This window comes from Phalangium opilio, unplaced genomic scaffold (assembly GCF_054372755.1).
Source record: "Phalangium opilio isolate 3A_F unplaced genomic scaffold, DU_Popi_V2 ptg000017l_1, whole genome shotgun sequence".
Classification (NCBI taxonomy): Eukaryota; Metazoa; Arthropoda; class Arachnida; order Opiliones; family Phalangiidae; genus Phalangium; species Phalangium opilio.
In genome coordinates this window covers 12381117-12404007 of record NW_028324151.1, presented here as the reverse complement: position 1 = coordinate 12404007, position 22891 = coordinate 12381117, and the positions used below count along the sequence as shown (strand labels likewise).

General features: G+C 47.4%; 7 non-coding genes across 7 annotated transcripts; all 7 read right to left on the bottom strand.

Annotated features, from left to right (window-relative positions):
- Window positions 1–3631: 3631 nt before the first annotated feature.
- TRNAY-GUA (transfer RNA tyrosine (anticodon GUA)) lies at window positions 3632–3704 on the bottom strand. The gene has a single exon. It is a non-coding gene; the product is annotated as a tRNA-Tyr (tRNA).
- Window positions 3705–5682: 1978 nt separating this feature from the next.
- TRNAY-GUA (transfer RNA tyrosine (anticodon GUA)) lies at window positions 5683–5755 on the bottom strand. Its single transcript has one exon. It is a non-coding gene; the product is annotated as a tRNA-Tyr (tRNA).
- A 1686-nt stretch (window positions 5756–7441) lies between these two features.
- Window positions 7442–7514, bottom strand: TRNAY-GUA (transfer RNA tyrosine (anticodon GUA)). The gene has a single exon. It is a non-coding gene; the product is annotated as a tRNA-Tyr (tRNA).
- Window positions 7515–9054: 1540 nt separating this feature from the next.
- TRNAY-GUA (transfer RNA tyrosine (anticodon GUA)) lies at window positions 9055–9127 on the bottom strand. Its single transcript has one exon. It is a non-coding gene; the product is annotated as a tRNA-Tyr (tRNA).
- Window positions 9128–10961: 1834 nt separating this feature from the next.
- Window positions 10962–11034, bottom strand: TRNAY-GUA (transfer RNA tyrosine (anticodon GUA)). The gene has a single exon. It is a non-coding gene; the product is annotated as a tRNA-Tyr (tRNA).
- Window positions 11035–11989: 955 nt separating this feature from the next.
- On the bottom strand, window positions 11990–12062 carry TRNAY-GUA (transfer RNA tyrosine (anticodon GUA)). Its single transcript has one exon. It is a non-coding gene; the product is annotated as a tRNA-Tyr (tRNA).
- An 808-nt stretch (window positions 12063–12870) lies between these two features.
- TRNAY-GUA (transfer RNA tyrosine (anticodon GUA)) lies at window positions 12871–12943 on the bottom strand. The gene has a single exon. It is a non-coding gene; the product is annotated as a tRNA-Tyr (tRNA).
- Window positions 12944–22891: the final 9948 nt, after the last annotated feature.

Here is a 22891-nt window from a genome sequence, read left to right as displayed (position 1 = left end):
GGTTAACAGCTGAACGCGCTAACCATTGCGCCACGGAAGCCCAAAAATTAAATGTTCGTCAGGTATTGTGGGAAAACTTTTCTTTTTACGTTACATTTGAGACTATACAACACCGCTCCCGGGTGTGATCGAACCACCAACCTTTCGGTTAACAGCCGAACGCGCTAACCATTGAGCCACGGAAGCCCAAAAATTAAATGGTTGTCACGTATTGTGGAAAAGTTTTGACATTTTACGCTACATCTGAGACCCCAAGTCACCTCTCCCGGGTGGGCTCGAACCACCAACCTATTGGTTAACAGCCGAACGCGCTAACCATGGAGCCAAACAAGCTCAGAAATGAAAAGGTCTTCAGGTATTGTGGAAAAACTTTGACTTTTTACGTTACATTTGAGATCCCTTAACACCGCTCCCGGGTGGGCCCGAACCAACAACGTTTCGGTTAACAGCTGAACGCGCTAACCATTGCGCCACGGAAGCCCAAAAATTAAATGTTCGTCAGGTATTGTGGGAAAACTTTTCTTTTTACGTTACATTTGAGACTATACAACACCGCTCCCGGGTGTGATCGAACCACCAACCTTTCGGTTAACAGCCGAACGCGCTAACCATTGCGCCACGGAAGCCCACAAATTAAATGTTCGTCAGGTATTGTGGAAAAACTCTGACTTTTTACGTTACATTTGAGATCCCATAACACCGCTCCCGGGTGGGCTCGAACCACCAACCTATTGGTTAACAGCCGAACGCGCTATCCATTGAGCCACGGAAGCTCAGAAATTAAATGGTTGTCACGTATTGGGGAAAAGTTATGACTTTTCACGCTACATCTGAGACCCCACAACACCTCTCCCGGGTGGGTTCGAACCACCAACCCCTCGGTTAACAGCTGAACGCGCTAACCATTGCGCCACGGAAGCCCAAAAGTTAAATGTTCGTCAGGTATTGTGGAAAAACTTTTCTTTTTACGTTACATTTGAGACTACATAACACCGCTCCCGGGTGGGCTCGAACCACCAACCTATTGGTTAACAGCCGAACGCGCTAACCATTGAGCCACGGAAGCTCAGAAATTAAATGGTTGTCAGGTATTGTGGAAAAACTTTTCTTTTTACGTTACATTTGAGACTACATAACACCGCTCTCGAGTGGGCTCGAACCACCAACCTATTGGTTAACAGCCGAACGCGCAAACCATTGAGCCACGGAAGCCCAAAAATTAAATGGTTGTCACGTATTGTGGAAAAGTTTTGACTTTTTACGCTACATCTGAGACCCCAAGTCACCTCTCCCGGGTGGGCTCGAACCACCAACCTATTGGTTAACAGCCGAACGCGCTAACCATGGAGCCAAACAAGCTCAGAAATGAAAAGGTCTTAAGGTTTTGTGGAAAAACTTTGACTTTTTACGTTACATTTGAGATCCCTTAACACCGCTCCCGGGTGGGCTCGAACCACCAACCTTTCGGTTAACAGCTGAACGCGCTAACCATTGCGCCACGGAAGCCCAAAAATTAAATGTTCGTCAGGTATTGTGGAAAAACTTTGCTTTTTACGTTACATTTGAGACTACACAACACCGCTCCCGGGTGGGCTCGAACCACCAACCTATTGGTTAACAGCCGAACGCGCTAACCATTGAGCCACGGAAGCTCAGAAATTAAATGGTTGTCACGTATTGGGGAAAAGTTATGACTTTTCACGCTACATCTGAGACCCCACAACACCTCTCCCGGGTGGGCTCGAACCACCAACCCCTCGGTTAACAGCTGAACGCGCTAACCATTGCGCCACGGAAGCCCAAAAGTTAAATGTTCGTCAGGTATTGTGAAAAAACTTTTCTTTTTACGTTACATTTGAGACTACATAACACCGCTACCGGGTGGGCTCGAACCACCAACCTATTGGTTAACAGCCGAACGCGCTAACCATTGAGCCACGGAAGCTCAGAAACTAAATGGTTGTCAGGTATTGTGGAAAAACTTTTCTTTTTACGTTACATTTGAGACTACATAACACCGCTCCCGAGTGGGCTCGAACCACCAACCTATTGGTTAACAGCCGAACGCGCAAACCATTGAGCCACGGAAGCCCAAAAATTAAATGGTTGTCACGTATTGTGGAAAAGTTTTGACTTTTTACGCTACATCTGAGACCCCACGTCACCTCTCCCGGGTGGGCTCGAACCACCAACCTATTGGTTAACAGCCGAACGCGACAACCATTGAGCCACGGGAGCTCAGACATTAAATGGTTGTCACGTATTGGGGAAAAGTTATGACTTTTCACGCTACATCTGAGACCCCACGTCACCTCTCCCGGGTGGGCTCGAACCACCAACCTATTGGTTAACAGCCGAACGCGCTAACCATGGAGCCAAACAAGCTCAGAAATGAAAAGGTCTTCAGGTATTGTGGAAAAACTTTGACTTTTTACGTTACATTTGAGATCCCTTAACACCGCTCCCGGGTGGGCCCGAACCAACAACCTTTCAGTTAACAGCTGAACGCGCTAACCATTGAGCCACGGAAGCCCAAAAATTAAATGTTCGTCAGGTATTGTGGAAAAACGTTTCTTTTTATTATACATTTGAGACTACACAACACCGCTCCCGGGTGTGATCGAACCACCAACCTTTCGGTTAACAGCCGAACGCGCTAACCATTGCGCCACGGAAGCCCAAAAATTAAATGTCCGTCAGGTATTGTGGAAAAACTTTTCTTTTTACGTTACATTTGAGACTACATAACACCGCTCCCGGGTGGGCTCGAACCACCAACCTATTGGTTAACAGCCGAACGCGCTAACCATTGAGCCACGGAAGCTCAGAAATTAAATGGTTGTCAGGTATTGTGGAAAAACTTTTCATTTAACGTTACATTTGAGACTACATAACCACGCTCCCGAGTGGGCTCGAACCACCAACCTATTGGTTAACAGCCGAACGCGACAACCATTGAGCCACGGGAGCTCAGAAATTAAATGGTTGTCACGTATTGTGGAAAAGTTTTGACTTTTTACGCTACATCTGAGACCCCACGTCACCTCTCCCGGGTGGGCTCGAACCACCAACCTATTGGTTAACAGCCGAACGCGACAACCATTGAGCCACGGGAGCTCAGACATTAAATGGTTGTCACGTATTGGGGAAAAGTTATGACTTTTCACGCTACATCTGAGACCCCACAACACCTCTTCCGGGTGGGCTCGAACCAACAACCTTTCGGTTAACAGCTGAACGCGCTAACCATTGCGCCAAGGAAGCCCAAAAGTTAAATGTTCGTCAGGTATTGTGGAAAAACTCTGACTTTTTACGTTACATTTGAGATCCCATAACACCGCTCCCGGGTGGGCTCGAACCACCAACCTATTGGTTAACGGCCGAACGCGCTATCCATTGAGCCACGGAAGCTTAGAAATTTAATGGTTGTCACGTATTGTGGAAAAGTTTTGACTTTTTACGCTACATCTGAGACTCCACAACACCTCTCCCGGGTGGGCTCGAACCACCAACCTTTCGGTTAACAGCTGAACGCGCTAACCATTGCGCCACGGAAGCCCAAAAATTAAATGTTCGTCAGGTATTGTGGAAAAATGTTTCTTTTTACGTTACATTTGAGACTACACAACACAGCTCCCGGGTGGGCTCGAACCACCAACCTTTCGGTTTACAACCGAACGCGCTAACCATTGCGCCACGGAAGCCCAAAAATTAAATGTTCGTCAGGTATTGTGGAAAAACTTTTCTTTTTACGTTACATTTGAGACTACACAACACCGCTCCCGGGTGTGATCGAACCACCAACCTTTCGGTTAACAGCCGAACGCGCTAACCATTGCGCCACGGAAGCCCAAAAATTAAATGTCAGTCAGGTATTGTGGAAAAACTTTTCTTTTTACGTTACATTTGAGACTACATAACACCGCTCCCGGGTGGGCTCGAACCACCAACCTATTGGTTAACAGCCGAACGAGCTAACCATTGAGCCACGGAAGCTCAGAAATTAAATGGTTGTCAGGTATTGTGGAAAAACTTTTCATTTTACGTTACATTTGAGACTACATAACCACGCTCCCGAGTGGGCTCGAACCACCAACCTATTGGTTAACAGCCGAACGCGCTTACCATTGCGCCACGGAAGCCCAAAAATTAAATGGTCGTCAGGTATTGTGGAAAAACTTTTCATTTTACGTTACATTTGAGACTTCACAACACCGCTCCCGGGTGGGCTCGAACCAGCAACCTATTGGTTAACAGCCGAACGCGCAAACCATTGAGCCACGGCAGCTCAGAAATTAATGGGTAGTCAGGTATTGTGAAAAAGTTATGACTTTTCACGCTACATTTGAGACCCCACTACACCTCTCCCGGCTGGGCTCGAACCTCCAACCTATTGGTTAACAGCCGAACGCGCTTACCATTGCGCCACGGAAGCCCAAAAATTAAATGGTCGTCAGGTATTGTGGAAAAACTTTTCATTTTACGTTACATTTGAGACTTCACAACACCGCTCCCGGGTGGGCTCGAACCAGCAACCTATTGGTTAACAGCCGAACGCGCAAACCATTGAGCCACGGCAGCTCAGAAATTAATGGGTAGTCAGGTATTGTGAAAAAGTTATGACTTTTCACGCTACATTTGAGACCCCACTACACCTCTCCCGGCTGGGCTCGAACCTCCAACCTATTGGTTAACAGCCGAACGCGCTTACCATTGCGCCACGGAAGCCCAAAAATTAAATGGTCGTCAGGTATTGTGGAAAAACTTTGGCTTTTTACGTTACATCTGAGACCCCACGTCACCTCTCCCGGGTGGGCTCGAACCACCAACCTATTGGTTAACAGCCGAACGCGACAACCATTGAGCCACGGGAGCTCAGAAATTAAATGGTTGTCACGTATTGTGGAAAAGTTTTGACTTTTTACGCTACATCTGAGACCCTACGTCACCTCTCCCGGGTGGGCTCGAACCACCAACCTATTGGTTAACAGCCGAACGCGCTAACCATTGAGCCACGGAAGCTCAGAAATTAAATGGTTGTCACGTATTGTGGAAAAGTTTTGACTTTTAAACGCTACATCTGAGACCCCACGTCACCTCTCCCGGGTGGGCTCGAACCACCAACCTATTGGTTAACAGCCGAACGCGACAACCATTGAGCCACGGGAGCTCAGACATTAAATGGTTGTCACGTATTGGGGAAAAGTTATGACTTTTCACGCTACATCTGAGACCCCACAACACCTCTTCCGGGTGGGCTCGAACCAACAACCTTTCGGTTAACAGCTGAACGCGCTAACCATTGCGCCAAGGAAGCCCAAAAGTTAAATGTTCGTCAGGTATTGTGGAAAAACTCTGATTTTTACGTTACATTTGAGATCCCATAACACCCTCCCGGGTGGGCTCGAACCACCAACCTATTGGTTAACAGCCGAACGTGCTAACCATTGAGCCACGGAAGCTTAGAAATTTAATGGTTGTCACGTATTGTGGAAAAGTTTTGACTTTTTACGCTACATCTGAGACTCCACAACACCTCTCCCGGGTGGGCTCGAACCACCAACCTTTCGGTTAACAGCTGAACGCGCTAACCATTGCGCCACGGAAGCCCAAAAATTAAATGTTCGTCAGGTATTGTGGAAAAATGTTTCTTTTTACGTTGCATTTGAGACTACACAACACAGCTCCCGGGTGGGCTCGAACCACCAACCTTTCGGTTTACAACCGAACGCGCTAACCATTGCGCCACGGAAGCCCAAAAATTAAATGTTCGTCAGGTATTGTGGAAAAACTTTTCTTTTTACGTTACATTTGAGACTACACAACACCGCTCCCGGGTGTGATCGAACCACCAACCTTTCGGTTAACAGCCGAACGCGCTAACCATTGCGCCACGGAAGCCCAAAAATTAAATGTCCGTCAGGTATTGTGGAAAAACTTTTCTTTTTATTATACATTTGAGACTACACAACACCGCTCCCGGGTGGGCTCGAACCACCAACCTATTGGTTAACAGCCGAACGCGCTAACCATTGAGCCACGGAAGCTCAGAAATTAAATGGTTGTCAGGTATTGTGGAAAAGCTTTTCATTTTACGTTACATTTGAGACTACATAACCACGCTCCCGAGTGGGCTCGAACCACCAACCTATTGGTTAACAGCCGAACGCGACAACCATTGAGCCACGGGAGCTCAGAAATTAAATGGTTGTCACGTATTGTGGAAATGTTTTGACTTTTTACGCTACATCTGAGACCCCACGTCACCTCTCCCGGGTGGGCTCGAACCACCAACCTATTGGTTAACAGCCGAACGCGACAACCATTGAGCCACGGGAGCTCAGACATTAAATGGTTGTCACGTATTGGGGAAAAGTTATGACTTTTCACGCTACATCTGAGACCCCACAACACCTCTTCCGGGTGGGCTCGAACCAACAACCTTTCGGTTAACAGCTGAACGCGCTAACCATTGCGCCAAGGAAGCCCAAAAGTTAAATGTTCGTCAGGTATTGTGGAAAAACTCTGACTTTTTACGTTACATTTGAGATCCCATAACACCGCTCCCGGGTGGGCTCGAACCACCAACCTATTGGTTAACGGCCGAACGCGCTATCCATTGAGCCACGGAAGCTTAGAAATTTAATGGTTGTCACGTATTGTGGAAAAGTTTTGACTTTTTACGCTACATCTGAGACCCTACGTCACCTCTCCCGGGTGGGCTCGAACCACCAACCTATTGGTTAACAGCCGAACGCGCTAACCATTGAGCCACGGAAGCTCAGAAATTAAATGGTTGTCACGTATTGTGGAAAAGTTTTGACTTTTAAACGCTACATCTGAGACCCCACGTCACCTCTCCCGGGTGGGCTCGAACCACCAACCTATTGGTTAACAGCCGAACGCGACAACCATTGAGCCACGGGAGCTCAGACATTAAATGGTTGTCACGTATTGGGGAAAAGTTATGACTTTTCACGCTACATCTGAGACCCCACAACACCTCTTCCGGGTGGGCTCGAACCAACAACCTTTTGGTTAACAGCTGAACGCGCTAACCATTGCGCCAAGGAAGCCCAAAAGTTAAATGTTCGTCAGGTATTGTGGAAAAACTCTGATTTTTACGTTACATTTGAGATCCCATAACACCCTCCCGGGTGGGCTCGAACCACCAACCTATTGGTTAACAGCCGAACGTGCTAACCATTGAGCCACGGAAGCTTAGAAATTTAATGGTTGTCACGTATTGTGGAAAAGTTTTGACTTTTTACGCTACATCTGAGACTCCACAACACCTCTCCCGGGTGGGCTCGAACCACCAACCTTTCGGTTAACAGCTGAACGCGCTAACCATTGCGCCACGGAAGCCCAAAAATTAAATGTTCGTCAGGTATTGTGGAAAAATGTTTCTTTTTACGTTACATTTGAGACTACACAACACAGCTCCCGGGTGGGCTCGAACCACCAACCTTTCGGTTTACAACCGAACGCGCTAACCATTGCGCCACGGAAGCCCAAAAATTAAATGTCCGTCAGGTATTGTGGAAAAACTTTTCTTTTTATTATACATTTGAGACTACACAACACCGCTCCCGGGTGGGCTCGAACCACCAACCTATTGGTTAACAGCCGAACGCGCTAACCATTGAGCCACGGAAGCTCAGAAATTAAATGGTTGTCAGGTATTGTGGAAAAGCTTTTCATTTTACGTTACATTTGAGACTACATAACCACGCTCCCGAGTGGGCTCGAACCACCAACCTATTGGTTAACAGCCGAACGCGACAACCATTGAGCCACGGGAGCTCAGAAATTAAATGGTTGTCACGTATTGTGGAAATGTTTTGACTTTTTACGCTACATCTGAGACCCCACGTCACCTCTCCCGGGTGGGCTCGAACCACCAACCTATTGGTTAACAGCCGAACGCGACAACCATTGAGCCACGGGAGCTCAGACATTAAATGGTTGTCACGTATTGGGGAAAAGTTATGACTTTTCACGCTACATCTGAGACCCCACAACACCTCTTCCGGGTGGGCTCGAACCAACAACCTTTCGGTTAACAGCTGAACGCGCTAACCATTGCGCCAAGGAAGCCCAAAAGTTAAATGTTCGTCAGGTATTGTGGAAAAACTCTGACTTTTTACGTTACATTTGAGATCCCATAACACCGCTCCCGGGTGGGCTCGAACCACCAACCTATTGGTTAACGGCCGAACGCGCTATCCATTGAGCCACGGAAGCTTAGAAATTTAATGGTTGTCACGTATTGTGGAAAAGTTTTGACTTTTTACGCTACATCTGAGACCCTACGTCACCTCTCCCGGGTGGGCTCGAACCACCAACCTATTGGTTAACAGCCGAACGCGCTAACCATTGAGCCACGGAAGCTCAGAAATTAAATGGTTGTCACGTATTGTGGAAAAGTTTTGACTTTTAAACGCTACATCTGAGACCCCACGTCACCTCTCCCGGGTGGGCTCGAACCACCAACCTATTGGTTAACAGCCGAACGCGACAACCATTGAGCCACGGGAGCTCAGACATTAAATGGTTGTCACGTATTGGGGAAAAGTTATGACTTTTCACGCTACATCTGAGACCCCACAACACCTCTTCCGGGTGGGCTCGAACCAACAACCTTTTGGTTAACAGCTGAACGCGCTAACCATTGCGCCAAGGAAGCCCAAAAGTTAAATGTTCGTCAGGTATTGTGGAAAAACTCTGATTTTTACGTTACATTTGAGATCCCATAACACCCTCCCGGGTGGGCTCGAACCACCAACCTATTGGTTAACAGCCGAACGTGCTAACCATTGAGCCACGGAAGCTTAGAAATTTAATGGTTGTCACGTATTGTGGAAAAGTTTTGACTTTTTACGCTACATCTGAGACTCCACAACACCTCTCCCGGGTGGGCTCGAACCACCAACCTTTCGGTTAACAGCTGAACGCGCTAACCATTGCGCCACGGAAGCCCAAAAATTAAATGTTCGTCAGGTATTGTGGAAAAATGTTTCTTTTTACGTTACATTTGAGACTACACAACACAGCTCCCGGGTGGGCTCGAACCACCAACCTTTCGGTTTACAACCGAACGCGCTAACCATTGCGCCACGGAAGCCCAAAAATTAAATGTTCGTCAGGTATTGTGGAAAAACTTTTCTTTTTACGTTACATTTGAGACTACACAACACCGCTCCCGGGTGTGATCGAACCACCAACCTTTCGGTTAACAGCCGAACGCGCTAACCATTGCGCCACGGAAGCCCAAAAATTAAATGTCCGTCAGGTATTGTGGAAAAACTTTTCTTTTTACGTTACATTTGAGACTACATAACACCGCTCCCGGGTGGGCTCGAACCACCAACCTTTTGGTTAACAGCCGAACGAGCTAACCATTGAGCCACGGAAGCTCAGAAATTAAATGGTTGTCAGGTATTGTGGAAAAACTTTTCATTTTACGTTACATTTGAGACTACATAACCACGCTCCCGAGTGGGCTCGAACCACCAACCTATTGGTTAACAGCCGAACGCGCTTACCATTGCGCCACGGAAGCCCAAAAATTAAATGGTCGTCAAGTATTGTGGAAAAACTTTTCATTTTACGTTACATTTGAGACTTCACAACACCGCTCCCGGGTGGGCTCGAACCAGAAACCTATTGGTTAACAGCCGAACGCGCAAACCATTGAGCCACGGCAGCTCAGAAATTAATGGGTAGTCAGGTATTGTGAAAAAGTAATGACTTTTCACGCTACATTTGAGACCCCACAACACCTCTTCCGGGTGGGCTCGAACCTCCAACATATTGGTTAACAGCCGAACGCGCTTACCATTGCGCCACGGAAGCCCAAAAATTAAATGGTCGTCAGGTATTGTGGAAAAACTTTGGCTTTTTACGTTACATCTGAGACCCCACGTCACCTCTCCCGGGTGGGCTCGAACCACCAACCTATTGGTTAACAGCCGAACGCGACAACCATTGAGCCACGGGAGCTCAGAAATTAAATGGTTGTCACGTATTGTGGAAAAGTTTTGACTTTTTACGCTACATCTGAGACCCCACGTCACCTCTCCCGGGTAAGCTCGAACCACCAACCTATTGGTTAACAGCCGAACGCGACAACCATTGAGCCACGGGAGCTCAGACATTAAATGGTTGTCACGTATTGGGGAAAAGTTATGACTTTTCACGCTACATCTGAGACCCCACAACACCTCTTCCGGGTGGGCTCGAACCAACAACCTTTCGGTTAACAGCTGAACGCGCTAACCATTGCGCCAAGGAAGCCCAAAAGTTAAATGTTCGTCAGGTATTGTGGAAAAACTCTGACTTTTTACGTTACATTTGAGATCCCATAACACCGCTCCCGGGTGGGCTCGAACCACCAACCTATTGGTTAACGGCCGAACGCGCTATCCATTGAGCCACGGAAGCTTAGAAATTTAATGGTTGTCACGTATTGTGGAAAAGTTTTGACTTTTTACGCTACATCTGAGACCCTACGTCACCTCTCCCGGGTGGGCTCGAACCACCAACCTATTGGTTAACAGCCGAACGCGCTAACCATTGAGCCACGGAAGCTCAGAAATTAAATGGTTGTCACGTATTGTGGAAAAGTTTTGACTTTTAAACGCTACATCTGAGACCCCACGTCACATCTCCCGGGTGGGCTCGAACCACCAACCTATTGGTTAACAGCCGAACGCGACAACCATTGAGCCACGGGAGCTCAGACATTAAATGGTTGTCACGTATTGGGGAAAAGTTATGACTTTTCACGCTACATCTGAGACCCCACAACACCTCTTCCGGGTGGGCTCGAACCACCAACCTTTCGGTTAACAGCTGAACGCGCTAACCATTGCGCCACGGAAGCCCAAAAATTAAATGTTCGTCAGGTATTGTGGAAAAATGTTTCTTTTTACGTTACATTTGAGACTACACAACACAGCTCCCGGGTGGGCTCGAACCACCAACCTTTCGGTTTACAACCGAACGCGCTAACCATTGCGCCACGGAAGCCCAAAAATTAAATGTTCGTCAGGTATTGTGGAAAAACTTTTCTTTTTACGTTACATTTGAGACTACACAACACCGCTCCCGGGTGCGCTCGAACCACCAACCTTTCGGTTAACAACCGAACGCGCTAACCATTGCGCCACGGAAGCCCAAAAATTAAATGTTCGTCAGGTATTGTGGAAAAACTCTGACTTTTTACGTTACATTTGAGATCCCTTAACACCGCTCCCGGGTGGGCTCGAACCACGAACCTATTGGTTAACAGCCGAACGCGCTTACCATTGCGCCACGGAAGCCCAAAAATTAAATGGTCGTCAGGTATTGTGGAAAAACTTTGGCTTTTTACGTTACATCTGAGACCCCACGTCACCTCTCCCGGGTGGGCTCGAACCACCAACCTATTGGTTAACAGCCGAACGCGACAACCATTGAGCCACGGGAGCTCAGAAATTAAATGGTTGTCACGTATTGTGGAAAAGTTTTGACTTTTTACGCTACATCTGAGACCCTACGTCACCTCTCCCGGGTGGGCTCGAACCACCAACCTATTGGTTAACAGCCGAACGCGCTAACCATTGAGCCACGGAAGCTCAGAAATTAAATGGTTGTCACGTATTGTGGAAAAGTTTTGACTTTTAAACGCTACATCTGAGACCCCACGTCACCTCTCCCGGGTGGGCTCGAACCACCAACCTATTGGTTAACAGCCGAACGCGACAACCATTGAGCCACGGGAGCTCAGACATTAAATGGTTGTCACGTATTGGGGAAAAGTTATGACTTTTCACGCTACATCTGAGACCCCACAACACCTCTTCCGGGTGGGCTCGAACCACCAACCTTTCGGTTAACAGCTGAACGCGCTAACCATTGCGCCACGGAAGCCCAAAAATTAAATGTTCGTCAGGTATTGTGGAAAAATGTTTCTTTTTACGTTACATTTGAGACTACACAACACAGCTCCCGGGTGGGCTCGAACCACCAACCTTTCGGTTTACAACCGAACGCGCTAACCATTGCGCCACGGAAGCCCAAAAATTAAATGTTCGTCAGGTATTGTGGAAAAACTTTTCTTTTTACGTTACATTTGAGACTACACAACACCGCTCCCGGGTGCGCTCGAACCACCAACCTTTCGGTTAACAACCGAACGCGCTAACCATTGCGCCACGGAAGCCCAAAAATTAAATGTTCGTCAGGTATTGTGGAAAAACTCTGACTTTTTACGTTACATTTGAGATCCCTTAACACCGCTCCCGGGTGGGCTCGAACCACGAACCTATTGGTTAACAGCCGAACGCGCTTACCATTGCGCCACGGAAGCCCAAAAATTAAATGGTCGTCAGGTATTGTGGAAAAACTTTGGCTTTTTACGTTACATCTGAGACCCCACGTCACCTCTCCCGGGTGGGCTCGAACCACCAACCTATTGGTTAACAGCCGAACGCGACAACCATAGAGCCACGGGAGCTCAGAAATTAAATGGTTGTCACGTATTGTGGAAAAGTTTTGACTTTTTACGCTACATCTGAGACCCTACGTCACCTCTCCCGGGTGGGCTCGAACCACCAACCTATTGGTTAACAGCCGAACGCGCTAACCATTGAGCCACGGAAGCTCAGAAATTAAATGGTTGTCACGTATTGTGGAAAAGTTTTGACTTTTAAACGCTACATCTGAGACCCCACAACACCTCTTCCGGGTGGGCTCGAACCACCAACCTTTCGGTTAACAGCTGAACGCGCTAACCATTGCGCCACGGAAGCCCAAAAATTAAATGTTCGTCAGGTATTGTGGAAAAATGTTTCTTTTTACGTTACATTTGAGACTACACAACACAGCTCCCGGGTGGGCTCGAACCACCAACCTTTCGGTTTACAACCGAACGCGCTAACCATTGCGCCACGGAAGCCCAAAAATTAAATGTTCGTCAGGTATTGTGGAAAAACTTTTCTTTTTACGTTACATTTGAGACTACACAACACCGCTTCCGGGTGCGCTCGAACCACCAACCTTTCGGTTAACAACCGAACGCGCTAACCATTGCGCCACGGAAGCCCAAAAATTAAATGTTCGTCAGGTATTGTGGAAAAACTCTGACTTTTTACGTTACATTTGAGATCCCTTAACACCGCTCCCGGGTGGGCTCGAACCACGAACCTATTGGTTAACAGCCGAACGCGCTAACCATTGAGCCACGGAAGCTCAGAAATTAAATGGCTGTCAGGTATTGTGGAAAAGTTATGACTTTTCACGCTACATCTGAGACCCCACGTCACCTCTCCCGGGTGGGCTCGAACCACCAACCTATTGGTTAACAGCCGAACGCGCTAACCATTTAGCCACGGAAGCTCAGAAATTAAATGGTTGTCACGTATTGTGGAAAAGTTTTGACTTTTTACGCTACATCTGAGACCCCACGTCACCTCTCCCGGGTGGGCTCGAACCACCAACCTATTGGTTAACAGCCGAACGCGACAACCATTGAGCCACGGGAGCTCAGAAATTAAATGGTTGTCACGTATTGGGGAAAAGTTATGACTTTTCACGCTACATCTGAGACCCCACAACACCTCTCCCGGGTGGGCTCGAACCACCAACCTTTCGGTTAACAGCTGAACGCGATAACCATTGCGCCACGGAAGCCCAAAAATTAAATGTTCGTCAGGTATTGTGGAAAAACTCTGACTTTTTATGTTACATTAGAGATCCCATAACACCGCTGCCGGGTGGGCTCGAACCACCAACCTATTGGTTAACAGCCGAACGCGCAAACCATTGAGCCACGGAAGCCCAAAAATTAAATGTTCGTCAGGTATTGTGGAAAAACTTTTCTTTTTACGTTATATTTGAGACTACACAACACCACTCCCGGGTGCGCTCGAACCACCAACCTTTCGGTTAACAACCAAACGCGCTAACCATTGCGCCACGGAAGCCCAAAAATTAAATGTTCGTCAGGTATTGTGGAAAAACTCTGACTTTTTACGTTACATTTGAGATCCCTTAACACCGTTCCCGGGTGGGCTCGAACCACGAACCTATTGGTTAACAGCCGAACGCGCTAACCATTGAGCCACGGAAGCTCAGAAATTAAATGGCTGTCAGGTATTGTGGAAAATTTATGACTTTTCACGCTACATCTGAGACCCCACGTCACCTCTCCCGGGTGGGCTCGAACCACCAACCTATTGGTTAACAGCCGAACGCGCTAACCATTGAGCCACGGAAGCTCAGAACTTAAATGGTTGTCACGTATTGTGGAAAAGTTTTGACTTTTTACGCTACATCTGAGACCCCACGTCACCTCTCCCGGGTGGGCTCGAACCACCAACCTTTCGTTTAACAGCTGAACGCGCTAACCATTGCGCCACGGAAGCCCAAAAGTTAAATGTTCGTCAGGTATTGTGGAAAAACTTTTCTTTTTACGTTACATTTGAGACTACACAACACCGCTCCCGGGTGCGCTCGAACCACCAACCTTTCGGTTAACAGCCGAACGCGCTAACCATTGCGCCATGGAAGCCCAAAAATTAAATGTTCGTCAGGTATTGTGGAAAAAGTCTGACTATGCCCTCCTCCAGGAAGGCATAGACGCCATTGGCCCTTATCTGTGCAGGATATTTAGAGCCTGCATTGCTCTGGCGCATATTCCAGATTTCTGGAAGCGCTCGAAGGTTATCTTTATTTCCAAACCTGGGAAGACGAGCTATCTTGAGGCTAAGGCATTCAGACCTATCTGTCTTACCTCTTTCTTCCTAAAGACTTTAGAGAAATTGGTGGACAGGTATCTACGGGATGGTGTTCTATCCCACACACCCCTGTCCACTTTTCAGTTTGCCTATCAGAAAGGCAAGTCCACAGAGACGGCGCTTCATGGCATTTTGAACTGCCTTGACAGGGCCATCGAGTTCAAGGAGATGTCTTTGGCCATCTTCCTTGATATTGAGGGTGCCTTTGATAGGGTCTCTAGTGAAGTCATCCTTCGCGCTGCGGAGCGGTTTGGTATTGACGACACTTTGTGTCGTTGGATAAAATCCATGCTCACGTATTGCAGGGTGACGGCGTCTCTTCTCGGGGAAACCTTGGAGACCTCCACCGACCGTGGCTGTCCTCAGGGAGGGGTTCTTTCCCCTCTTCTTTGGTGCCTGGTGGTGGATGAGCTGCTGGGTCGACTCGGGGAGAGGGAATGTCACTGTTTTGGCTATGCGGATGACATCGCAGTGATTGATACAGGGAGGTTCCCTACAACTATCGCTGCACTGATGAAATCTGTCTTGCATGATGTTGAGGATTGGTGTAGGGGTGTTAACCTAACCGTCAATCCCAACAAGACTGTCCTTGTACCGTTTACTCGGAAAAGGACTAATGACCTATTCAACGATATTTCCTTCTTTGGACAGGTTTTAAAGAAGTCCTCCGAGGTCAAATACCTTGGCGTGACTTTCGATGCCAAGCTTACTTGGAAGTCCCACCTTGATCTGAGTATCAAGAAGGCCGAAATTTTATTTTGGCGTTTAAGAAGTTCAGTCAGCAAGTCCTGGGGCTTAAGCCCTAGGGCTGTAAACTGGATTTATACCAGGATCATCAGGCCAGTGGTTTCCTATGGAGCTCTTGTCTGGTGGCCCAGGGTTCGCCTTAAAACAGCCCAAGATGAAATACGCAAGCTTCAAAGGCTGGCGTGCATCGGTATCACGGGGTCCATGAGAACAGCCCCCACAGCTTCTCTGGAAATCCTTCTCAATATGCTTCCTCTTCACCGCTTTATTGAGGAGGAAGCTATTATGGGAAGCCTGACGAACATTTAATTTTTGGGCTTCCGTGGCGCAATGGTTAGCGCGTTCAGCTGTTAACCGAAAGGTTGGTGGTTCGAGCCCACCCGGGAGAGGTGTTGTGGGGTCTCAGATGTAGCGTGAAAAGTCATAACTTTTCCACAATACCTGACAACCATTTAATTTCTGAGCTTCCGTGGCTCAATGGTTAGCGCGTTCGGCTGTTAACCAACAGGTTGGTTGTTCAAGCCCACCCGGGAGCGGTGTTAAGGGATCTCAAATGTAACGTAAAAAGTCAGAGTTTTTCCACAATACCTGACGAACATTTAATTTTTGGGCTTCCGTGACGCAATAGTTAGCGCGTTCAGCTGTTAACCGAAAGGTTGGTGGTTCGAGCCCACCCGGGAGAGGTGTTGTGGGGTCTCAGATGTAGCTTGAAAAGTCATAACTTTTCCACAATTCCTGACAACCATTTAATTTCTGAGCTTCCGTGGCTCAATGGTGAGCGCGTTCGGCTGTTAACCAACAGGTTGGTTGTTCAAGCCCACCCGGGAGCGGTGTTAAGGGATCTCAAATGTAACGTAAAAAGTCAGAGTTTTTCCACAATACCTGACGAACATTTAATTTTTGGGCTTCCGTGACGCAATGGTTAGCGCGTTCAGCTGTTCACCGAAAGGTTGGTGGTTCGAGCCCACCCGGGAGAGGTGTTGTGGGGTCTCAGATGTAGCGTAAAAAGTCAAAACTTTTCCACATACGTGACAACCATAAAATTTCTAAGCTTCCGTGGCTAAATGTTAAGCGCGTTCGGCTGTTAACCAATAGGTTGGTGGTTCGAGCCCACCCGGGAGCGGTGTTAAGGGATCTCAAATGTAACGTAAAAAGTCAGAGTTTTTTTCACAATACCTGACGAACATTTTATTTTTGGGCTTCCTTGGCGCAATGGTTAGCGCGTTCGGCTGTTAACCGAAAGGTTGGTGGTACGAGCCCACCCGGGAGAGGTGTTGTGGGGTCTCAGATAAAGCTTGAAAAGTCATAACTTTTCCACAATACGTGACAACCATTTAATTTCTGAGCATACGTGGCTCAATGGTTGGCGCTTTCGGCTGTTAACTAATAGGTTCGTGGTTCGAGCCCACAAGGGAGCGGTGTTAAGGGATCTTAAATGTAACGTAAAAAGTCAGAGTTTTTCCACAATACCTGACGAACATTTAGTTTTTGGGCTTCCGTGGCGCAATGGTTAGCGCGTTCGGTTGTTAACCGAAAGGTTGGTGGTTCGAGCGCACCCGGGAGCGGTGTTGTGTAGTCTCAAATGTAACGTAAAAAGAAAAGTTTTTCCACAATACCTGACGAACATTTAATTTTTGGGCTTCCGTGGCGCAATGGTTAGCGCGTTCAGCTGTTAACCGAAAGGTTGGTGGTTCGAGCCCACCCGGGAGAGGTGTTGTGGGGTCTCAGATGTAGCGTGAAAAGTCATAACTTTTCCACAATTCCTGACAACCATTTAATTTCTGAGCTTCCGTGGCTCAATGGTTAGCGCGTTCGGCTGTTAACCAACAGGTTGGTTGTTCAAGCCCACCCGGGAGCGGTGTTAAGGGATCTCAAATGTAACGTAAAAAGTCAGAGTTTTTCCACAATACCTGACGAACATTTAATTTTTGGGCTTCCGTGACGCAATGGTTAGCGCGTTCAGCTGTTCACCGAAAGGTTGGTGGTTCGAGCCCACCCGGGAGAGGTGTTGTGGGGTCTCAGATGTAGCGTAAAAAGTCAAAACTTTTCCACATACGTGACAACCATAAAATTTCTAAGCTTCCGTGGCTAAATGTTAAGCGCGTTCGGCTGTTAACCAATAGGTTGGTGGTTCGAGCCCACCCGGGAGCGGTGTTAAGGGATCTCAAATGTAACGTAAAAAGTCAGAGTTTTTTTCACAATACCTGACGAACATTTTATTTTTGGGCTTCCTTGGCGCAATGGTTAGCGCGTTCGGCTGTTAACCGAAAGGTTGGTGGTACGAGCCCACCCGGGAGAGGTGTTGTGGGGTCTCAGATAAAGCTTGAAAAGTCATAACTTTTCCACAATACGTGACAACCATTTAATTTCTGAGCATACGTGGCTCAATGGTTGGCGCTTTCGGCTGTTAACTAATAGGTTCGTGGTTCGAGCCCACAAGGGAGCGGTGTTAAGGGATCTTAAATGTAACGTAAAAAGTCAGAGTTTTTCCACAATACCTGACGAACATTTAGTTTTTGGGCTTCCGTGGCGCAATGGTTAGCGCGTTCGGTTGTTAACCGAAAGGTTGGTGGTTCGAGCGCACCCGGGAGCGGTGTTGTGTAGTCTCAAATGTAACGTAAAAAGAAAAGTTTTTCCACAATACCTGACGAACATTTAATTTTTGGGCTTCCGTGGCGCAATGGTTAGCGCGTTCAGCTGTTAACCGAAAGGTTGGTGGTTCGAGCCCACCCGGGAGAGGTGTTGTGGGGTCTCAGATGTAGCGTGAAAAGTCATAACTTTTCCACAATACCTGACAACCATTTAATTTCTGAGCTTCCGTGGCTCAATGGTTAGCGCGTTCGGCTGTTAACCAACAGGTTGGTTGTTCAAGCCCACCCGGGAGCGGTGTTAAGGGATCTCAAATGTAACGTAAAAAGTCAGAGTTTTTCCACAATACCTGACGAACATTTAATTTTTGGGCTTCCGTGACGCAATGGTTAGCGCGTTCAGCTGTTAACCGAAAGGTTGGTGGTTCGAGCCCACCCGGGCGAGGTGTTGTGGGGTCTCAGATGTAGCGTAAAAAGTCAAAACGTTTCCACAATACGTGACAACCATTAAATTTCTAAGCTTCCGTGGCTAAATGTTTAGCGCGTTCGGCTGTTAACCAATAGGTTGGTGGTTCGAGCCCACCCGGGAGCGGTGTTAAGGGATCTCAAATGTAACGTAAAAAGTCAGAGTTTTTTTCACAATACCTGACGAACATTTTATTTTTGGGCTTCCTTGGCGCAATGGTTAGCGCGTTCGGCTGTTAACCGAAAGGTTGGTGGTTCGAGCCCACCCGGGAGAGGTGTTGTGGGGTCTCAGATGTAGCGTGAAAAGTCATAACTTTTTCACAATACCTGACAACCATTTAATTTCTAAGCTTCCGTGGCTCAATGGTTAGCGCGTTCGGCTGTTAACCAATAGGTTGGTGGTTCGAGCCCACCTGGGAGCGGTGTTGTGGGGTCTCAGATAAAGCTTGAAAAGTCATAACTTTTCCACAATACGTGACAACCATTTAATTTCTGAGCATCCGTGGCTCAATGGTTAGCGCTTTCGGCTGTTAACCAATAGGTTCGTGGTTCGAGCCCACCCGGGAGCGGTGTTAAGGGATCTTAAATGTAACGTAAAAAGTCAGAGTTTTTCCACAATACCTGACGAACATTTAATTTTTGGGCTTCCGTGGCGCAATGGTTAGCGCGTTCAGCTGTTAACCGAAAGGTTGGTGGTTCGAGCCCACCCGGGAGAGGTGTTGTGGGGTCTCAGATGTAGCGTGAAAAGTCATAACTTTTCCACAATACCTGACAACCATTTAATTTCTGAGCTTCCGTGGCTCAATGGTTAGCGCGTTCGGCTGTTAACCAACAGGTTGGTTGTTCAAGCCCACCCGGGAGCGGTGTTAAGGGATCTCAAATGTAACGTAAAAAGTCAGAGTTTTTCCACAATACCTGACGAACATTTAATTTTTGGGCTTCCGTGACGCAATGGTTAGCGCGTTCAGCTGTTAACCGAAAGGTTGGTGGTTCGAGCCCACCCGGGCGAGGTGTTGTGGGGTCTCAGATGTAGCGTAAAAAGTCAAAACGTTTCCACAATACGTGACAACCATTAAATTTCTAAGCTTCCGTGGCTAAATGTTTAGCGCGTTCGGCTGTTAACCAATAGGTTGGTGGTTCGAGCCCACCCGGGAGCGGTGTTAAGGGATCTCAAATGTAACGTAAAAAGTCAGAGTTTTTTTCACAATACCTGACGAACATTTTATTTTTGGGCTTCCTTGGCGCAATGGTTAGCGCGTTCGGCTGTTAACCGAAAGGTTGGTGGTTCGAGCCCACCCGGGAGAGGTGTTGTGGGGTCTCAGATGTAGCGTGAAAAGTCATAACTTTTTCACAATACCTGACAACCATTTAATTTCTAAGCTTCCGTGGCTCAATGGTTAGCGCGTTCGGCTGTTAACCAATAGGTTGGTGGTTCGAGCCCACCTGGGAGCGGTGTTGTGGGGTCTCAGATAAAGCTTGAAAAGTCATAACTTTTCCACAATACGTGACAACCATTTAATTTCTGAGCATCCGTGGCTCAATGGTTAGCGCTTTCGGCTGTTAACCAATAGGTTCGTGGTTCGAGCCCACCCGGGAGCGGTGTTAAGGGATCTTAAATGTAACGTAAAAAGTCAGAGTTTTTCCACAATACCTGACGAACATTTAATTTTTGGGCTTCCGTGACGCAATAGTTAGCGCGTTCAGCTGTTAACCGAAAGGTTGGTGGTTCGAGCCCACCCGGGAGAGGTGTTGTGGGGTCTCAGATGTAGCTTGAAAAGTCATAACTTTTCCACAATTCCTGACAACCATTTAATTTCTGAGCTTCCGTGGCTCAATGGTTAGCGCGTTCGGCTGTTAACCAACAGGTTGGTTGTTCAAGCCCACCCGGGAGCGGTGTTAAGGGATCTCAAATGTAACGTAAAAAGTCAGAGTTTTTCCACAATACCTGACGAACATTTAATTTTTGGGCTTCCGTGACGCAATGGTTAGCGCGTTCAGCTGTTCACCGAAAGGTTGGTGGTTCGAGCCCACCCGGGAGAGGTGTTGTGGGGTCTCAGATGTAGCGTAAAAAGTCAAAACTTTTCCACATACGTGACAACCATAAAATTTCTAAGCTTCCGTGGCTAAATGTTAAGCGCGTTCGGCTGTTAACCAATAGGTTGGTGGTTCGAGCCCACCCGGGAGCGGTGTTAAGGGATCTCAAATGTAACGTAAAAAGTCAGAGTTTTTTTCACAATACCTGACGAACATTTTATTTTTGGGCTTCCTTGGCGCAATGGTTAGCGCGTTCGGCTGTTAACCGAAAGGTTGGTGGTACGAGCCCACCCGGGAGAGGTGTTGTGGGGTCTCAGATAAAGCTTGAAAAGTCATAACTTTTCCACAATACGTGACAACCATTTAATTTCTGAGCATACGTGGCTCAATGGTTGGCGCTTTCGGCTGTTAACTAATAGGTTCGTGGTTCGAGCCCACAAGGGAGCGGTGTTAAGGGATCTTAAATGTAACGTAAAAAGTCAGAGTTTTTCCACAATACCTGACGAACATTTAGTTTTTGGGCTTCCGTGGCGCAATGGTTAGCGCGTTCGGTTGTTAACCGAAAGGTTGGTGGTTCGAGCGCACCCGGGAGCGGTGTTGTGTAGTCTCAAATGTAACGTAAAAAGAAAAGTTTTTCCACAATACCTGACGAACATTTAATTTTTGGGCTTCCGTGGCGCAATGGTTAGCGCGTTCAGCTGTTAACCGAAAGGTTGGTGGTTCGAGCCCACCCGGGAGAGGTGTTGTGGGGTCTCAGATGTAGCGTGAAAAGTCATAACTTTTCCACAATACCTGACAACCATTTAATTTCTGAGCTTCCGTGGCTCAATGGTTAGCGCGTTCGGCTGTTAACCAACAGGTTGGTTGTTCAAGCCCACCCGGGAGCGGTGTTAAGGGATCTCAAATGTAACGTAAAAAGTCAGAGTTTTTCCACAATACCTGACGAACATTTAATTTTTGGGCTTCCGTGACGCAATGGTTAGCGCGTTCAGCTGTTAACCGAAAGGTTGGTGGTTCGAGCCCACCCGGGCGAGGTGTTGTGGGGTCTCAGATGTAGCGTAAAAAGTCAAAACGTTTCCACAATACGTGACAACCATTAAATTTCTAAGCTTCCGTGGCTAAATGTTTAGCGCGTTCGGCTGTTAACCAATAGGTTGGTGGTTCGAGCCCACCCGGGAGCGGTGTTAAGGGATCTCAAATGTAACGTAAAAAGTCAGAGTTTTTTTCACAATACCTGACGAACATTTTATTTTTGGGCTTCCTTGGCGCAATGGTTAGCGCGTTCGGCTGTTAACCGAAAGGTTGGTGGTTCGAGCCCACCCGGGAGAGGTGTTGTGGGGTCTCAGATGTAGCGTGAAAAGTCATAACTTTTTCACAATACCTGACAACCATTTAATTTCTAAGCTTCCGTGGCTCAATGGTTAGCGCGTTCGGCTGTTAACCAATAGGTTGGTGGTTCGAGCCCACCTGGGAGCGGTGTTGTGGGGTCTCAGATAAAGCTTGAAAAGTCATAACTTTTCCACAATACGTGACAACCATTTAATTTCTGAGCATCCGTGGCTCAATGGTTAGCGCTTTCGGCTGTTAACCAATAGGTTCGTGGTTCGAGCCCACCCGGGAGCGGTGTTAAGGGATCTTAAATGTAACGTAAAAAGTCAGAGTTTTTCTACAATACCTGACGAACATTTAGTTTTTGGGCTTCCGTGGCGCAATGGTTAGCGCGTTCGGTTGTTAACCGAAAGGTTGGTGGTTCGAGCGCACCCGGGAGTGGTGTTGTGTAGTCTCTAATGTAACGTAAAAAGAAAATTTTTCCACAATACCTGACGAACATTTAATTTTTGGGCTTCCGTGGCGCAATGGTTAGCGCGTTCAGCTGTTAACCGAAAGGTTGGTGGTTCGAGCCCACCCGGGAGAGGTGTTGTGGGGTCTCAGATGTAGCGTGAAAAGTCATAACTTTTCCACAATACCTGACAACCATTTAATTTCTGAGCTTCCGTGGCTCAATGGTTAGCGCTTTCGGCTGTTAACCAATAGGTTCGTGGTTCGAGCCCACCCGGGAGCGGTGTTAAGGGATCTTAAATGTAACGTAAAAAGTCAGAGTTTTTCTACAATACCTGACGAACATTTAGTTTTTGGGTTTCCGTGGCGCAATGGTTAGCGCGTTCGGTTGTTAACCGAAAGGTTGGTGGTTCGAGCGCACCCGGGAGCGGTGTTGTGTAGTCTCTAATGTAACGTAAAAAGAAAATTTTTTCCACAATACCTGACGAACATTTA